This window comes from Oncorhynchus mykiss, chromosome 27, assembly GCF_013265735.2.
Source record: "Oncorhynchus mykiss isolate Arlee chromosome 27, USDA_OmykA_1.1, whole genome shotgun sequence".
Lineage (NCBI taxonomy): Eukaryota > Metazoa > Chordata > Actinopteri > Salmoniformes > Salmonidae > Oncorhynchus > Oncorhynchus mykiss.
The window spans coordinates 36,112,576-36,130,660 of record NC_048591.1 but is presented as its reverse complement, the minus strand read 5'-3'; positions in this window follow the sequence as shown (position 1 = coordinate 36,130,660).

Below are 18,085 nucleotides of genomic sequence, written 5' to 3'. Positions count from 1 at the left end.
TATACTGTTGTCCGGAGTACCCCAGTCTCCTATCACAGCTATACACACCCCTCATCCCTAAATACATCTCTAAGAAACCATTCATCCCAGAACAGTGCCATTGACCTAGGACCTTTAACAATGTTGAGATAGAGATAGTTTTCCTGTGGCTATGGAGGGTAATTCATCTGTGTTTATGATGAGATGGCACAGTAGTGTGAAGCATCTTGTTCTCTGTGTGTGTGTGTGTAGCAGCAGGTGGACACAGCACTTTAAATCCATGTTGCCCCCCTGGGCTGCTCTGAGGTACTCTACACTGCTGCGTTGGCAGAAACACAGGATCCACAGGTAACTCCTCATATTCCATTCTATTGTTTATAAGGCTGATTCCTCTAAACAACACTACGATCAATCCTAGAAATGATAAACTGATCTGAGGAAAACTGATCTGAGCTCGTATTAGTGAAAGTTAAAAGGCACACACATCAGCTAGGGCTGAAGGTTTCCATAGTGACAGACAGAACACAGCTCTTCCTACAGGGCTGAAGGTTTCCATAGTGACAGACATAACACAGTTCTTCCTACAGGGCTGAAGGTTTCCATAGTGACAGACAGAACACAGCTCTTCCTACAGGGCTGAAGGTTTCCATAGTGACAGACAGAACACAGATCTTCCTACAGGGCTGAAGGTTCCCGTAGTGACAGACAGAACACAGCTCTTCCTACAGAGCTGTGTCCTAACTCAAATCATCAAATGATTGGGAGCTTTGCATGACATTTCAAGACTGGCATATCGAGACTCTGAGAAGTTATTATTCAGTCTCCTATAGCTAAACATTGTTTTGATTAATTTACCCCAAACCATGTTTACTGTGTAAAATGTGAGAAACTGGAGGTTGATTCAAATATATGCGTTACAGAGAGCTGTTCTAGATGCTGGATATCTGAGATATTGTCAACCCTATTTGTATGTCGAAGTTGCTGAATTCAATGTTTTCTCCTATGTATTTATTTAGTACAGGGTCCATGTTTTGCCATGTACACGGCGTTGCTATGTGCCCAAGTTCACTCCATGGGCTGAAACATGGCAACTAAATTGCATTTGAGCATGTTTTTCTCTCTCTGTAAGATAGCCTATTTAGAGAACAATCTTATCAGAGTCAACATCATTGTCCCATTTAAGCTACATTTGGGACAAAATACTTGTTTAATGTTTATGACATGGTACCCCGTACTCTTTATTATTTAAACGAATACAAATGTCACGTGTTACTAGGAGTGGTGGGTAGGAGTCAGGCGTGGAGAGCAGAGGGGTTACTAGGAGTGGTGGGTAGGAGTCAGGCGTGGAGAGCAGAGGGTTACTAGGAGTGGTGGGTAGGAGTCAGGCGTGGAGAGCAGAGGGTTTACTAGGAGTGGTGGGTAGGAGTCAGGCGTGGAGAGCAGAGGGGTTACTAGGAGTGGTGGGTAGGAGTCAGGCGTGGAGAGCAGAGGGTTACTAGGAGTGGTGGGTAGGAGTCAGGCGCAGAGAGCAGAGGGGTTACTAGGAGTGGTGGGTAGGAGTCAGGCGCAGAGAGCAGAGGGTTTACTAGGAGTGGTGGGTAGGAGTCAGGCGTGGAGAGTAGAGGGTTTACTAGGAGTGGTGGGTAGGAGTCAGGCGTGGAGAGTAGAGGGTTTACTAGGAGTGGTGGGTAGGAGTCAGGCGTGGAGAGCAGAGGGGTTACTAGGAGTGGTGGGTAGGAGTCAGGCGTGGAGAGCAGAGGGGTTACTAGGAGTGGTGGGTAGGAGTCAGGCGTGGAGAGCAGAGGGGTTACTAGGAGTGGTGGGTAGGAGTCAGGCGTGGAGAGTAGAGGGTTTACTAGGAGTGGTGGGTAGGAGTCAGGCGTGGAGAGCAGAGGGTTACTAGGAGTGGTGGGTAGGAGTCAGGCGTGGAGAGTAGAGGGTTACTAGGAGTGGTGGGTAGGAGTCAGGCGTGGAGAGCAGAGGGTTACTAGGAGTGGTGGGTAGGAGTCAGGCGTGGAGAGTAGAGGGTTTACTAGGAGTGGTGGGTAGGAGTCAGGCGTGGAGAGTAGAGGGTTTACTAGGAGTGGTGGGTAGGAGTCAGGCGTGGAGAGTAGAGGGTTTACTAGGAGTGGTGGGTAGGAGTCAGGCGTGGAGAGCAGAGGGGTTACTAGGAGTGGTGGGTAGGAGTCAGGCGTGGAGAGCAGAGGGTTACTATGAGTGGTGGGTAGGAGTCAGGCGTGGAGAGCAGAGGGTTACTAGGAGTGGTGGGTAGGAGTCAGGCGTGGAGAGTAGAGGGTTTACTAGGAGTGGTGGGTAGGAGTCAGGCGTGGAGAGTAGAGGGTTACTAGGAGTGGTGGGTAGGAGTCAGGCGTGGAGAGCAGAGGGGTTACTAGGAGTGGTGGGTAGGAGTCAGGCGTGGAGAGCAGAGGGGTTACTAGGAGTGGTGGGTAGGAGTCAGGCGTGGAGAGCAGAGGGTTACTAGGAGTGGTGGGTAGGAGTCAGGCGTGGAGAGTAGAGGGTTACTAGGAGTGGTGGGTAGGAGTCAGGCGTGGAGAGCAGAGGGGTTACTAGGAGTGGTGGGTAGGAGTCAGGCGTGGAGAGCAGAGGGGTTACTAGGAGTGGTGGGTAGGAGTCAGGTGTGGAGAGCAGAGGGGTTACTAGGAGTGGTGGGTAGGAGTCAGGCGTGGAGAGTAGAGGGTTTACTAGGAGTGGTGGGTAGGAGTCAGGCGTGGAGAGCAGAGGGGTTACTAGGAGTGGTGGGTAGGAGTCAGGCGTGGAGAGCAGAGGGTTACTAGGAGTGGTGGGTAGGAGTCAGGCGTGGAGAGCAGAGGGTTACTAGGAGTGGTGGGTAGGAGTCAGGCGTGGAGAGTAGAGGGTTACTAGGAGTGGTGGGTAGGAGTCAGGCGTGGAGAGCAGAGGGGTTACTAGGAGTGGTGGGTAGGAGTCAGGCGTGGAGAGTAGAGGGTTTACTAGGAGTGGTGGGTAGGAGTCAGGCGTGGAGAGTAGAGGGTTACTAGGAGTGGTGGGTAGGAGTCAGGCGTGGAGAGTAGAGGGTTACTAGGAGTGGTGGGTAGGAGTCAGGCGTGGAGAGCAGAGGGGTTACTAGGAGTGGTGGGTAGGAGTCAGGCGTGGAGAGCAGAGGGGTTACTAGGAGTGGTGGGTAGGAGTCAGGCGTGGAGAGCAGAGGGGTTACTAGGAGTGGTGGGTAGGAGTCAGGCGTGGAGAGTAGAGGGTTTACTAGGAGTGGTGGGTAGGAGTCAGGCGTGGAGAGCAGAGGGGTTACTAGGAGTGGTGGGTAGGAGTCAGGCGTGGAGAGCAGAGGGTTACTAGGAGTGGTGGGTAGGAGTCAGGCGTGGAGAGCAGAGGGGTTACTAGGAGTGGTGGGTAGGAGTCAGGCGTGGAGAGTAGAGGGTTTACTAGGAGTGGTGGGTAGGAGTCAGGCGTGGAGAGCAGAGGGGTTACTAGGAGTGGTGGGTAGGAGTCAGGCGTGGAGAGCAGAGGGTTACTAGGAGTGGTGGGTAGGAGTCAGGCGTGGAGAGCAGAGGGGTTACTAGGAGTGGTGGGTAGGAGTCAGGCGTGGAGAGTAGAGGGTTTACTAGGAGTGGTGGGTAGGAGTCAGGCGTGGAGAGTAGAGGGTTTACTAGGAGTGGTGGGTAGGAGTCAGGCGTGGAGAGCAGAGGGGTTACTAGGAGTGGTGGGTAGGAGTCAGGCGTGGAGAGCAGAGGGTTACTAGGAGTGGTGGGTAGGAGTCAGGCGTGGAGAGTAGAGGGTTACTAGGAGTGGTGGGTAGGAGTCAGGCGTGGAGAGCAGAGGGTTACTAGGAGTGGTGGGTAGGAGTCAGGCGTGGAGAGCAGAGGGTTACTAGGAGTGGTGGGTAGGAGTCAGGCGTGGAGAGTAGAGGGTTTACTAGGAGTGGTGGGTAGGAGTCAGGCGCAGAGAGCAGAGGGTTCAGTGATTTGAAAGATGTATTCTCTGCCACAAAACGGTCTCGCCAAATACAGGGCATATAACACTGACCAACCCAAACACAGGACAAACAGTCCGGAGAAAACAACGAGAACACATCCACAACTGACAGAGAACAAAATACTCCCGCACAAACCTAAGCAGGCCTAACAGGCTTAAATAGACAAAAATCAAGAAACAGAAAAAGGAACAGGTGCAACTAATAAGACTAAACTAACAGAAAAGGAAAAAGGAACAGGTGCAACTAATAAGACCAAACTAACAGAAAAGGACAAAGGGATCGTTGGCGGCTAGTAGACCAGCGACGACGACCGCCGAGCGCCGCCCGAACCAGCAGGGGAGACACCTTCCATGGGAGTCGTGACAACAAATCAAAGAATTTGAGAAAAAAATGACATTCCTAAATGACATCTTTTTGCTCCCATAGTCAAGACTAAGACGATAACCTTAATGATAGAGATTCTATGTTTGGGAAAATACAGTCCTTTCATTGATGAGATTCTATGTTCATTAGAGATGTTAATAAGATGATGAATGTTGCCTAGAATTATAGTGATGTTTATGTACGGAATGCTAACTTGCGATTATCCAGTTTATGTTGTTGAATCACATCGTGATGATTATGAAACAACCTTATCACCATATATTTGTGCTAGCTTTGTGATTTCAGGAGAAATGGTGATGAACTATGTAGAATTCCAATAGACAAAGGCTAGGCAGCTCAATAATTAATGTGTGTATATGGAATGCATGCGAGGGAATTGCTATCTGCAGTATTCCTAATTGGACAGCAAATTTTGGGAATGCAGCACTATGGTCTGTGCATTACCCATCGTTACCCATCGTTGTTCACTGACAGAGAGCTAAGATGAGAGGAGAGATGCACACTGACACTGTCCACACTCATGGTTTTATTCATACTTACCAGAGCCATGTATTTAGAGAGGTTTCTGCATTAAGATGCATTTACATGACACTTCAACATTCTATGGCAGCCATGTTAGCTCCCAATTAACGTCACATGGGGAATATTTAAATATTGCTATGTAACTGTATGTCTAGAATTAGAACAATATTCAAAATTGTAAATGTTGGCCCAACATTCTAAATATATTGCTCTGATACCAAGCTCCTTCACTCAGTGCTAGAATCTCTATAGACAATGTTTACTGCTGAGACATTTAAGTGATAATGCCAGAGAAGCCTGTGTTTGGAGGATATATTGGCACAGGTGTCCGAGATGAAGTCGAGGGCCGGAAAACTGTCCCAATATCTCCTCCAAACACCGACTTTGAGGGTATTATCACTTTTATACAACGGGTTACCAACATATTCAAATAATGATTGACATATTTGCATTAAAAATGTTATTTTGATTAATTTATTCATACTATTTCATCCTTCCACAAGATGTGGTACCGACAGATATGTAGGGTTGCTATCCAAGCCGGCCATTCGTTGGTTCTATTGGTTCGGTTGCCAGAGACGGGACCCAGTCGTTGGTTCTATTGGTTTGGTTGCCAGAGACGGGACCCAGTCGTTGGTTCTATTGGTTCGGTTGCCAGAGACGGGACCCAGTCGTTGGTTCTATTGGTTCGGTTGCCAGAGACGCGACCCAGTTGTTCAGTCTTTTTGTTCTAAATGTTCCATTGCTATACTGGATGGCAACATTCTTATCCCTTGCTTTCTAGCTAGCCAACAACAGCTAACTTACAGTCACATTAAACATCAAAAAGAATAACAACAGTATCTGCATTTGCATAATCTGTTTTCTAGTGACATTTATTTGGATACATTCATAACAATGAGCTAATGAAGCGCGATTTCGCCTCGCATGGAAAATGTGCTCTCTCCTCAGGTCACTGTTGTTCAGAGGAGCTAGCCAACAACACAGCTAACATAATCACCTCAAACTGAAGCTGGTCACTGTTGTTCAGAGGAGCTAGCCAACAACACAGCTAACACAATCACTTCACACTGAAGCTGGTCACTGTTGTTCAGAGGAGCTAGCCAACAACACAGCTAACACCATCACTTCAAACTGAAGCTGGAAAGACTTCAAACTAGTTGCACTTTGTTTCGTTTGACCTTTTTCCAGTTGACATTTCTTTGTATATATCCATAAAAATGATGCCAGCTGATTCATGACTTCGCCTGGCTGAGAAACGCTGCCTGCCTGTCTGTCTCAGCAAGGTTTAAACAAATCTCCGCTGTTGAAAACTAAATGTTAGTCTAAAATAGATGCTTTTTAAAGTGGAGATCCAGTTTATAAATTGCCTGGCTGGGCTGATGAGACAGTGGATTGCACAGTCAGATGGAACAGAGTAAGTAGGCATTTTAACGTCATAGATTTAGCCGGTGATAACTTGTGGAATAGACACCAGCTGGAATGCGCTTTTAACCAATCAGCATTCAGTATTAGACCCACCCGTTGTATAACATCTGATAACCAACTGTGTCTGTTGCTCTCCTAACTGAGTGGGCTTTGGGTTTGGTTTCAGGTTTAGCTGCTTTCTCTGCCATGTAGAAGTGTAGATTGTAACATGATGCTATCGCTATGATATTGGAGATGGTTTCTGTTGATATTTGATGATATATTTAGTCGTTTCATTCAGCTTTGTAAAATGTGAGAACATACGGTAACAGCTGTTTAGAAATATGTTTCTTTTTAGAGGAGTGTGGAGTCTAGCTGACAGAGCAGTGTTTCCCAAACCGTGGGTCGGAGCCCTCTGGTGGGTCGCAGCCAGTTGCTCTTGATCCCAGCTGGGCTGAGGTGGGTCACAAAGGTTTGGGATCCACTGGCCTGTGCTATGTAAGGTAGGAAACGTGGCCAGTTTTTGCTTTCGTTTTCTTGCCATTGCTAAATCATTGTGTAATTGTACTGCAGAGTACCTTCTGAATCATTATTAAAAACCTGGAATGTACACCCACGCCTCATATTGTAATGTCCTACTGCAAGACTCAACTGTTATTTAATAAGAAACGGTCTTTGGATTGGCTGAGATAGTCGGAGCTGTGGATTGGCTGAGATAGTCTGAGCTGTGGCCAATGATCAGCTCTGATATTTCAGCCACTCATCCAAACAGACTGATCAACAAACCCTCAGAATCAGTCACCATGACATCCGAGCCATTAAAGGACTTTATTGGCCCACAATGAATCAGCTTTAAATACTTTAATTCAATTTAGGAGACATTATGGAAGGCAATGCTCTATGCTCTCTTCCTCTCTCCCTCTCTCCTCCCCCTTCCTCTATCTTCACTTCTCTTCCTCTCTCTCCTCCCTCTGTTTCTCTCTCTCACACATGGATTCAGCATGAGGGAATTGTAGTGGGGTGGGGGGCTGAAAGCAAAGGTCATGACCTGAGGATCACATCCTGGGGACAAACTCCCTGGGAACATCTTAGTACAGTATAGCAAAAAAATACCATACCTCATTTGTGGACATTACTGCAATACTGTAGGAACTTAGGCTGGGATTCAATCCATTAGCACTTTGTCCACAAAGTACATTTTAAAGGCAAGGTAGGGTGAATACGGAGGGTTCATGGCAACCGCTGCAAATACATGACCTTTTTTTCTCCAAATCCGAGATCAGATTGAATCCTGGCCTTGATTTCACACATGGCAATCAGAATAAAGAACTTTCATTTTACTGTTCTCATTGATTGACTCCAGCTGTTGATTGAATCCAGCTATTGATTGTCTCCAGAGGATCGTGTTGCTATGTACAGTCAGAGTCATAGTGAATTCCAAGTCCCAAACCACCCACATCATACTGCACATTATTCACATGTATCATATCTCAAATTAGAGTGTTCTTATGCAAACAGCATGTATTGGAGGGTTTTGTGTTGTCAGATGGGGCTTATGTTGTAAAGTGTGTAGGCGAGATGTGCTGTAGCATGGGTTTAGGTGTGTGTGTGTGTGTGTGTGTGTGTGTGTCATATCTGCTTTGGGCACACGTCATAAGGCTGGGTCTGCTGGAGCAATCGGTTTAATCTTATCTTGTTTCCATTTAAACTCACAATCAGACAATCAGACATTTTGGAGAGCTCTGAGCAGCCAGAACGATCTAATTCTGGATTAAATCATGGCTACCGCCACCAACTGGCACATTTTGACAAATTACGTTGTAAATTAAATTGAGAGAGTTTTATGGAGGTAGAAGCCTAGTAGCCTTGCAGTGAACCGCAAGCAGTGGCACAATCTCACAATAACATAGACACATTCTCTATATATCTCTCGCTCACATACACTGTGGAAAATATTGAAAAACGATAACATAGACACATTCTCTATATATCTCTCGCTCACATACACTGGGGAAAATATTGAAAACGATAACACAGAGGTAGGATCAGGTCTGTGTGTTTGTGTCTCTGTGAGGTTCAAGGTTGATGGTTCTGTGGATTTCATTGAACCAGGAGTGAAACTAAAGTGAGTAGAGTTTTAATGTCCTCCCTGTGCCAGACAGAGAGGTATCACCATGGTAACATGGAGCTTCAAAGGGTGGTCAGTTAACATTCTTTCCCTGTCTCTCTCTCTTTCCCTTTCCCTTTCCCTCTCTTTCCATCTCTCTCTCTTCCCCTCTCCCTATCTTTCCCTCTCTCTCTTTCCCTTTCCCTCTCTCTCTCTTTTCCTCTCTTTCCCTCTCTTTTCCTCTCTTTCCATCTCTTTCCCTCTCTTTTCCTCTCTTTCCCTCTCTTTTCCTCTCTCTCTTTGCCTCTCTTTCCCTTTTCATCTCTTTTCCTCTCTTTCCCTTTCCCCCTCTTTCCCTCTCTTTCCCTCTCTCTCTTTCCCTCTCTCTCTCTTTCCCTCTCTTTCCCTCTTTCCCTCTCTCTTTCCCTCTCGCTCTCTTTCCCTCTCTCTCTTTCCCTCTCTCTCTCAATTCAATTCAATTAAATTCAAGTGACTTTATTGGCATGGGGAACACATGTTTACATTGTCAAAGCAAGTGAAGTAGATAATAAACAAAAGTTAAATAAACAATAAAAAATTAACAGTAAACCTTACACAAAGTTCGAAAATAATAAAGAGCTCTATGCAGTGTTGTAACAATGTGCAAATAGTTAAACTACAAAGGGGAAAATAAATGAACATTAATATGGGTTGGATTTACAATGGTGTTTGTTCTTCACTGGTTGCCCTTTTCTTGTGGCAACAGGTCACAAATATTGCTGCTGTTATGGCACACTGTGGTATTTCACCCAGTAGATATGGGAGTTTATCAAAATTGGATTTGTTTTCAAATTCTTTGTGGATCTGTGTAATCTGAAGGAAATACGTGTCTCTAATGTGTCTCTGGTCATACATTGGGCAGGAGATTAGGACGTGGAGCTCAGTTTCCACCTCGTTTTGTGGGCAGTGTGCACCTAGCCTGTCTTCTTTTGAGATCCAGGTCTGCCTACAGCAGCCTTTCTCAATAGCAAGGCCATGCTCATTGAGTCTGTACACAGTCCTTCATTTTGGGTCAGTCACAGTGGTCAGGTATTCTGCCACTGTGTACTCTCTGTTTAGGGCCAAATAACCGTCTAGTTTGCTCAGTTTCTTTGTTAATTCTTTAACTCGTGATTTGGTTTGGTCTAATTGTGTTGCTGTCCTGGAGCTCTGTGGGGTCTGTTTGTGTTTGTGAACAGAGCCCTAGGACAAGCTTGCTTAGAGGACTCTTCACCAGGTTCATCTCTCTGAAGGTGATGACTTTGTTATGGAAGGTTTGGGAATCACTTCTTTTTAGGTGGTTGTAGAATTTAACGCCTCTTTTCGGGATTTTGATCATCAGAGGGTATCGGCCTAATTCTCCCTCTCTCTCTGTCATTTATTTGTGATGTTTTTTTAGGGGGTAGATCAGCTTTAATATGGCAAATAGATTGTGGCTTCCATCACTGTAATTGTCTGCATCATTTCCAATCCCCTATATTTACAGTGCATTCGGAAAGTATTCAGACCCCTTGAAATTTTTCATATTTTGTTACGTTACAGCCTTATTATAAAATGGATTCAATTAAAGAAAAAATCCTCCATCAATCTACACACAATACCCCATAATGACAAAGTGAAAACAGGGTTTAAGACATTTTTGAAAATGTATTTAAAATAAAAGACAGAAATTGCGCATTTGCATAATTATTCAAACCTGTTGATCATCATTGACCATCATTGAGATGTTTCTTGATTTGAGTCCACCTGTGGTAAATTCAATTGATTGGACATGATTTGGAAAAGGCACACATCTGTCTATATAAGGTTCCACAGCTGACAGTGCATGTCAAAGCAAGAACCAATCCATGAGGCCGAAGGAAATGTACGTAGAGCTCAGAGACAGGATTGTTTCGGATCTGGGGAAGGGTACCAAAACATTTATGCAGCATTGAAGGTCCCCAAGAACACAGTGGCCTCCATTATTCTTAAATGGAAGAAGCTTAGAATCACCAAAGACTCTTCCTAGAGCTGGCCGCTCGGCCAAACTGAGCAATCGGGGTAGAGGGCCTTGGTCAGGCAGGTGACCAAGAACCCGATGGTCACTCTGACAGTGCTCCAGAGTTCCTCTGTGGAGATGGGAGAACCTTCCAGAAGGACAACCATCTCTGCAGCACTCAACCAATCAGACCTTTATGGCTCAGTGGCCAGACGTAAGCGACTCATCATTAACATGACAGCCCGCTTGGAGTTTGCCAAAAGGCACTTAAAGGACTCTCAGACCATAAAAAACAAGATACTCTGGTCTCATTTTAGCATGTCAATCTTGCAGGGGCAAAAAAAAGTGGGACGCATGCCAGCAAAGCCGCTACACAACACAACATTAAACAATACATTAACTGCACTATAACGGTGACAAACTGTTTAGGCCTACATAAAGCTCTCCCAACAGCAGAGTTCCAACAGGGGTCCCAACACCATACCACTGCTACACCTGGCTATCAGCGGAGCCTTGTCTGGCAGCGAAACAGTTCACACAGCCTCATTTACTGCCTTAAAAAAACATAGATGAATAGCTGACTTGCTTAAACAAATGTGGTTTGTACTGACAATTGAGATGTACAAACTATGGCATAAGGGAAGCGGATAAGAGGCAATCTGTAATTTTGATTAAGACATTAATGAGCGAGCTAGAACGAACGTAGTCAATATAACTATTTGTTCAGCACTTTTGAAATGTACAGTAACAGAATTCATAACATGGGGAGTTCTTACAGTGTTCTCCCTGTACACCAAGTAAGAACCGTAGGATAAATGAAGGGGGCATATAAGCAGACAATGAAAGCTCTTACAATATTCTATGATTACATTTCTCAAAAACAAGTTATAGGCTACATGTGCACCACCAAGTCAGAACAGTAGGCAAAATTAAGAGGTGAAAATAGACCAAATGATTAGGGTGAGGCACATGGGCTACTAACAGCTTAGCTACAGTATACATATATCCCTTGCATATTACATCATTTATGCAGCAGCATACAATACCTTTTTTGACTCACCTTGTTGTGCTGTGCTCACTTGGACAGGAAGGTGGCGCGGTGGGTCCTTCGTGGGCAAATTGTGTCATAAAAATGTGTCATCAAAGTCTGGCATTCTCTGGATTTATGGTGTTTTCAAGACAACTAGGAACTAGAAGAAGAAAAAAGGTTGAATCAAGATGACATCAGTGATCTTCAGGTCTTAGCTCTAGAATGAGGCCCGAGTTCCCATCTGAGTTGGATGACCGTTGAAAACGTATTTTTCCAGTCGTAGCTCGTTTTTCCCGAGTTCCCAGTTGTCTTGAACTCACTAAAGTCAGATTTTGCAGTTCCGAGTTAACAGTTGATTTGAGCACAGCAGAAATCATGCTTCACTGACAGCATGGCTGAAGTTGAATGTTTATAATTTTAAACTAGGATAAGACACCCTTAATCTTACACGGAACCCAAACCGACTGCGCGCGTGCACCATCGTGCATAAATGTATTTTGTCCCTCTACACAAAACGTGATCCCTACACGCAGGTTAAAATATCAAAGCAAACTCTGAACCAATGACATTCATTTGGGGACAGGTCGAAAAGCATTAAACATGTATGGCAATTTAGCTAGTTAGCTTGCACTTACTAGCTAATTTGTCCTATTTAGTTAGCTTGCTGTTGCTAGCTAATTTGTCCTGGGATATAAACATTGAGTTGTTATTTTACCTGAAATGCACAAGGTCCTCTACTCCGACAAATAATCCACACATAAAACGGCCAATCGAATCGTTTCTAGTCATCTCTCCTCCTTCCATGCTTTTTCATTGTTTAACTTATATGGCGATTGGCATCTAAACATTCAGTTTTACCACGACAACCGGCAACAGTTCGTCATTCAATCACCCCCTTGGCATCGCAGACGCTCTTCGGCACCCGCGAGCAGTGTGAGTGTAATAATTGAATAACATGGATTTCTACATGTATTGGTCAGCATGTTTAGGTCTGGTCAGCATGTTTAGGTCTGGTCAGCATGTTAGACTTAGGGCCACACAGCCACTCCACTGAATAGCAGCCTAATGATTGTTTTACAAATGCTTGCAGTTAGCCACTGATTCCTTCCAAACCACTCATTGTTGAATTTGTGATTTTCAACTTGTTGTGTAATGTTTATGTCTAATGGCCGATGAGCACTGATACGTTTTATATATAATTTCTCTTCATTATTTTGATTCATTGGACAAGGATTAAAAAGGATTTGGGAGTAGATTGTCGACTTGATTCATAATGATGATGACTGTGAGCTAAGATTTTGAAAGTATGATGTTGGCATGATCAGTCAAATCAAAGCTTATTGTAGATATAATGTGATTTGACGTCATTTTATCTGTGACCAATGACCTTGAGTCTTCTTGGATGGGCACTTCTAATGTAACTTTAAATGTTCTAGCTCTAAACTTAGACTTGGCGGTGACATAGTGTCCCCATGAGTGACAGAACCCTGAGCCAATCACGGCGCAACACTCCGTATTTTCTGCTGTCTTGCCCCACCACAGAAAGCACTGAGCTAGGCTGAAACCTGCATTTTGGCGCTGCCTTACTCTACAAATGTTTGTATGCAGCTTTATTAACTCATTGATATATATCTTTTTTTTTTACATTGTTTGCAAACTGATATGTGACACGTGTTAATGCCAAAATAGGAGGGGTTGAGGGGAGGTCTTTAGAGATAGAGAGATATAGAGATACTGTAAATATATATTATTGCGCACAGCGCAATAAAATGCTAATTAATTACTTAAAAATCATACAATGTGATTTTCTGGATTTTTGTTTTAGATTCCATCTCTCACAGTTGAAGTGTACATATGATAAAAATGACAGACCTCTACATGCTTTGTAAGTAGGAAAACCTGCAAAATGGGCAGTGTATCAAATACTTGTTCTCCCCACTGTATATTTACACAGTATGTAACAGTGTTGCTGTAAACTAGCTAGCCATTTCACACCGGTTAAAATAAACCCCCCTTTGATCTCCTCCTTTTCTGCAGCAACCAGTGATCCGGGTCAACAGGATCAATGTAACAGTGTTGCTTCCGTCCCTCTCCTCACCCCAACCTGGGCTAGAACCAGGGAACCTCTGCACACATTAACAACTGCCTCCCACAAAGCATTGTTACTTATCGCTCCAGAAAAGCAGCAAGAGAAACAACTACTTCAAGGTCTCAGAGCGAGTGATTTCACCAATTGAAACGCTATTAGCACGCACCCCGCTAACTAGCTAGCCATTTCACACCGGTTACACTCACCCCCCTTTGACCTCCTTCTTTTCCACAGTAACCGTGATCCGGGTTAACAGCATCAATGCAACAGTGTTGCTTCTGTCCCTCTCCTCACCCCAACCTGGGCTCGAACCAGGGACCCTCTGCATACATCAGGGACCCTCTGCATACATCAGGGACCCTCTGCACACATCAACAACTGCCTCCCACTAAACGTTGTTGTTGCCTATCGCTCCACAAAAGCCACGGCTCTTGCAGAGCAAAGAAAACAACTACTTCAAGGTCTCAGAGTGAGTGACATCACCGATTGAAACGCTATTGGCGTGCACCCCACTAACTAGCTAGCCATTTCACAATTTCACACCTGTTACATATATATATAAATCTCAATAACATTTTATTAGTTGCAAGAATACTGTATAATAATTTAATTTGAAAAACTAAGTTTTGAATCGGGCGCAATTTCATGTAACAGTTCATAAACCATGTGCCATGGAATTGGTACCTTGAAAATCTCTTCACAACTATTTGGTTACCTGTATGGCACAGCTGTCAATTCTTTGGTCCTTAAATTAAACTGGTGTACAATTTTCTCTAACCAATTCTGGTCTTTAATGCAGGGCCGACAGGCAAGTTCCTAACCTTCTCCCACTTCCACTTGCCTCCTCCATTTTTGTGATAATGATGCAATCAGTTGGTTGTAATTTTGAGTAGAGCAGACATTTCCATATAGTTTTGTTAACTACATGTGTGACATAACTCCACCATTCCTATTTATGATATAACTTACAAAGATTATACAGTTTTTATGTTTTCTCCCCAAAAAAGTATATATTTTTTGATCAATTAGTATATTTGAGTTTAAATATAATCTTTGTAGTAATATTTGTTCTGTCTTTACTAGTGGATTAAACTGAAATTGCAACCAACATTCTATGGATTGTTTTAAAAATTGGGATATTTTGGAGATATTTAATTTTCAAATAAACAAAAGTGAGAGGTTGTACTCTGAATAAAGGGGAAAGGGCCAATCTTGAACACGGGGTGAGGCTAGAGAACCATTTCAGATTTAAGTATAACTTTTGTATGACTGAAGCCTTTAGTGAGAGGTCCACTGCTTTAATATGTTATAATTTCTGCCCTTAGAATTCATATTTATTATATAATTAGACCTGTTTACTTTTATCTGGCTTGTCGTTACAAATAAAGTGCAATATTTTTTGCTCATATCATTTCAAAAACAAGTTGTTGGGTGTAAGCAGGGCCATAAGTAAATAGGTCAACTGGGATATGACTAAAGAGTTAATCAGGGTGATTTTTCCACAAATAGTATTGTCCTTTCCATGGTAGCAAGATCTTATCTATTTTGCTAACTTTCTGTTCAAATGTATTGTGGTGAGATCACTTCTTTCCTTCGGGATATGAATACCTAGTATGCCTACTTCACCCTCAGACCATTTTATTTGTACACTACACAGTCATGTAAAAGTTGTATTTTTTTGCGATCCAGTATGTAATATGGTGCACTTATCATAATTCTATTGTAATCCAGAGAGGTTAGAACAATTATCTAGATCCTTTATGAGGCTGTGCAGGGATCCAGATTGTGGATTTAAAATAAAACATGAACTGTCAGCTTTGTTTTAAAGCCCTGGATTTCTAGGATTATTGTTGGATCTGATTTTAATATCTAACATTTGATGACCATAACAAATAGATATGCCAAATGTGGACAACCTTGTTTTACTCCTCTTGACAGTTTAATACTTTCTGAGAAGTAGCCATTATTTACTGTTTTCACCTGGGGTTACTGTACATAACACTAAAGCCATTGTATAAGAAATTATCCTACATTAAAATAGTCCAGGCATTTATATTTAAATTCCAGTCGTATTTTATCAAAGACCTTTTCAAAGTCAGCTATGAAGAATACCAGGCCTGGTTTCCCAGATTTTTCATAGTGTTCTAATGTTTTCAGTACTTGTCTTATATTATCTCCAATGTATTGTAGATGTAAAAAACTTGTCTGATTAAGATTCATAATTTCCGACAATACCTTCTTAATTTTATGCGCTATGCATTTTGCTAGATTTTTTTGCTTCACAAAAATGAAGTGTAAAGGGCCTCCATTTTTTTAAATGGACTGGATCCTGTTTCAGTAATAATGAAGTCAGACCTTCTTGTTGAGTATCTGATAAACTACCATTTTATAGGAGTGGTTAAAACATGCTAATAACGGATATCTGAGTCCATCCAAAAAGGTTTGATATACCTCAGCTGGTGTGCCAGCCAGCCCTGGAGTTCTCTGGGACTAAAAGGCTTATATTCCATCAATACATTTCTGTACAGCTGTTCATTTTACATTATTAAGATAAAAAAAATACAATTAACTTTGGTAAGTGGAGATGGAGGAGACTGAAACAAAAATATATGTTTAGAGTACTTAGGTTCTTCTTTCTAAATATTGTTTGTTGAATCATGGTTGACTCCGTCATTTGTAACAAGTTTCAGTAATTTATTTTTGGCAGCATTTCTATGTTGAACATTAAAACATAATGTGTGCATTTTCCCACATATTCCATCTAGTTCGCTTTATTTTTATAATATATTACACCTGATCTCCCTTGAATAATTTCCTCCAGTTCTTTTTGTTTATATCTAACCTATACTGAGCCTCTCTGGTTCAGGTGTTATTGCTATCTATCTGTACTGCTAGTCCCTCTAAATCAACTATCAACTGTTTTAAATATGAGTATTGAATTGCATGGCCTCTAAAGGCACATTTAAAAGTATCCCATACAATAAGGGGATCTGCTGTACCTATGTTATGTTGGAAAAAGTCAATTGTGATCCAGTAGGCTTTGAAAAAAATGTCCAATACCCTCGCCCACATGGAAATTCTGTAAGCGTAATGTATATGCTAATTATTTGATGGTCCGACCACATTCTGTCCCCTATCAACACTTTTTAAATGTTTGGTTCCAGCGAGAATGACATAAGAAAGTAGTCAAGATGACTAGGTTGATTGAGCCTCCACCATGTAATGTATATCTCACTAGGTCAGGATATTTAAGCCTCTATATATCCACTAGTTCCAATATATCCATAATATTCTTGATATCCTGAAGTGCATGAGAGTGATAGTTTGTAAAGGTCCATTGAGGTATTTAAAACAGTATTATAATCTCCCACCATAATAACTGAGTTGTGTGTTGCTTGTAGGTTTCATAAATTATATATATTTTCAAAGAAGTGTGGATCATCATTATCTGGACAGTACACTCTTAGAAAAAAGCGTTCCTAAGGCGTTCTTCCCCATAAGAGAACCCTTTTTGGTTCCAGGTAGAACCCTTTTGGGTTCCATTTAGAACTCCCGGTAGAAAGGTCCTATAGAACCTTTCTATAGAGGGTTCTACATGCAACCAAAAATGGTCCTTCAAAGGGTTCTCCTATAGGGACAGCCAAAGAACCCTTTAAGTTTCTAAATAGCACCTTTTCTAAGAGTGTATAGATTAATGAGACAAATCTGTTTATGGTCCAATAACATATTTAAAAGGATCCATCTTGCTTTCCTTCTACTGTTCTCTTTCTTCTTCCTCTGCCCCCCCCCACCCACACACACTCATACACATAAACACACACAGCGAAAAAAACACACATGACTAATTCCTGCACTCTCCCCTCCGTGAGATCAGTGCTTATTATGGTCTGTTAAGCAGATGAGTCAGTCTCCTATGACGTAACCACAGTAATCACTGTGTCTGTCCAAGACTCCATATTTTCAGTGTCCATCAGCTAAAATAAGCCTTTTAACGACTGGCGACACACACACACACACACACACACACACACACACACACACACACACAACCTTGCTAATGCAAGAGTAAGAGCTGTTGAGTGTTTAACGATGGCTATGTGTATGACTTCATTATATTGGTCAATAACTGAGCGCATCAGACAATTCTGTTTTAATATTTGACAATGTGTGTGTGTTAGGTTACTGAGCACAGCAGAGTGTTGTCACAGTGGTGTCATCTAATAGCATTAAACACTGCTGGTCAGGCCAGACTGAGCTCTGAGATGTTGAGACACACGCCTTCTCACTTATGTGGATAATAGTTATCTGGAACACACTGGCTGGTGTGTGTGTGTGTGTGGGTGGGTGGGTGTGTAGATGAGGCCTAAAGCTTGTGCATAAATTTGTCACTAAGTGGTGAAGAATATGAGTGATGGGTCTCATACTGTGGATTGGTCTTTCTTGTGTGATTCAGCTCAGAAGACAAACACCCAATTAGGATGTGAGATGTATCAATGACTCCTCACTGTCTCAGACCGGAGAGAGAGATTCTAGTTTAGCCTTTGTTGATGTTGTTTCGTGTCTTTTCACTTTTGTTAATAGTTTATTTCACTTGTTTTGGCAAT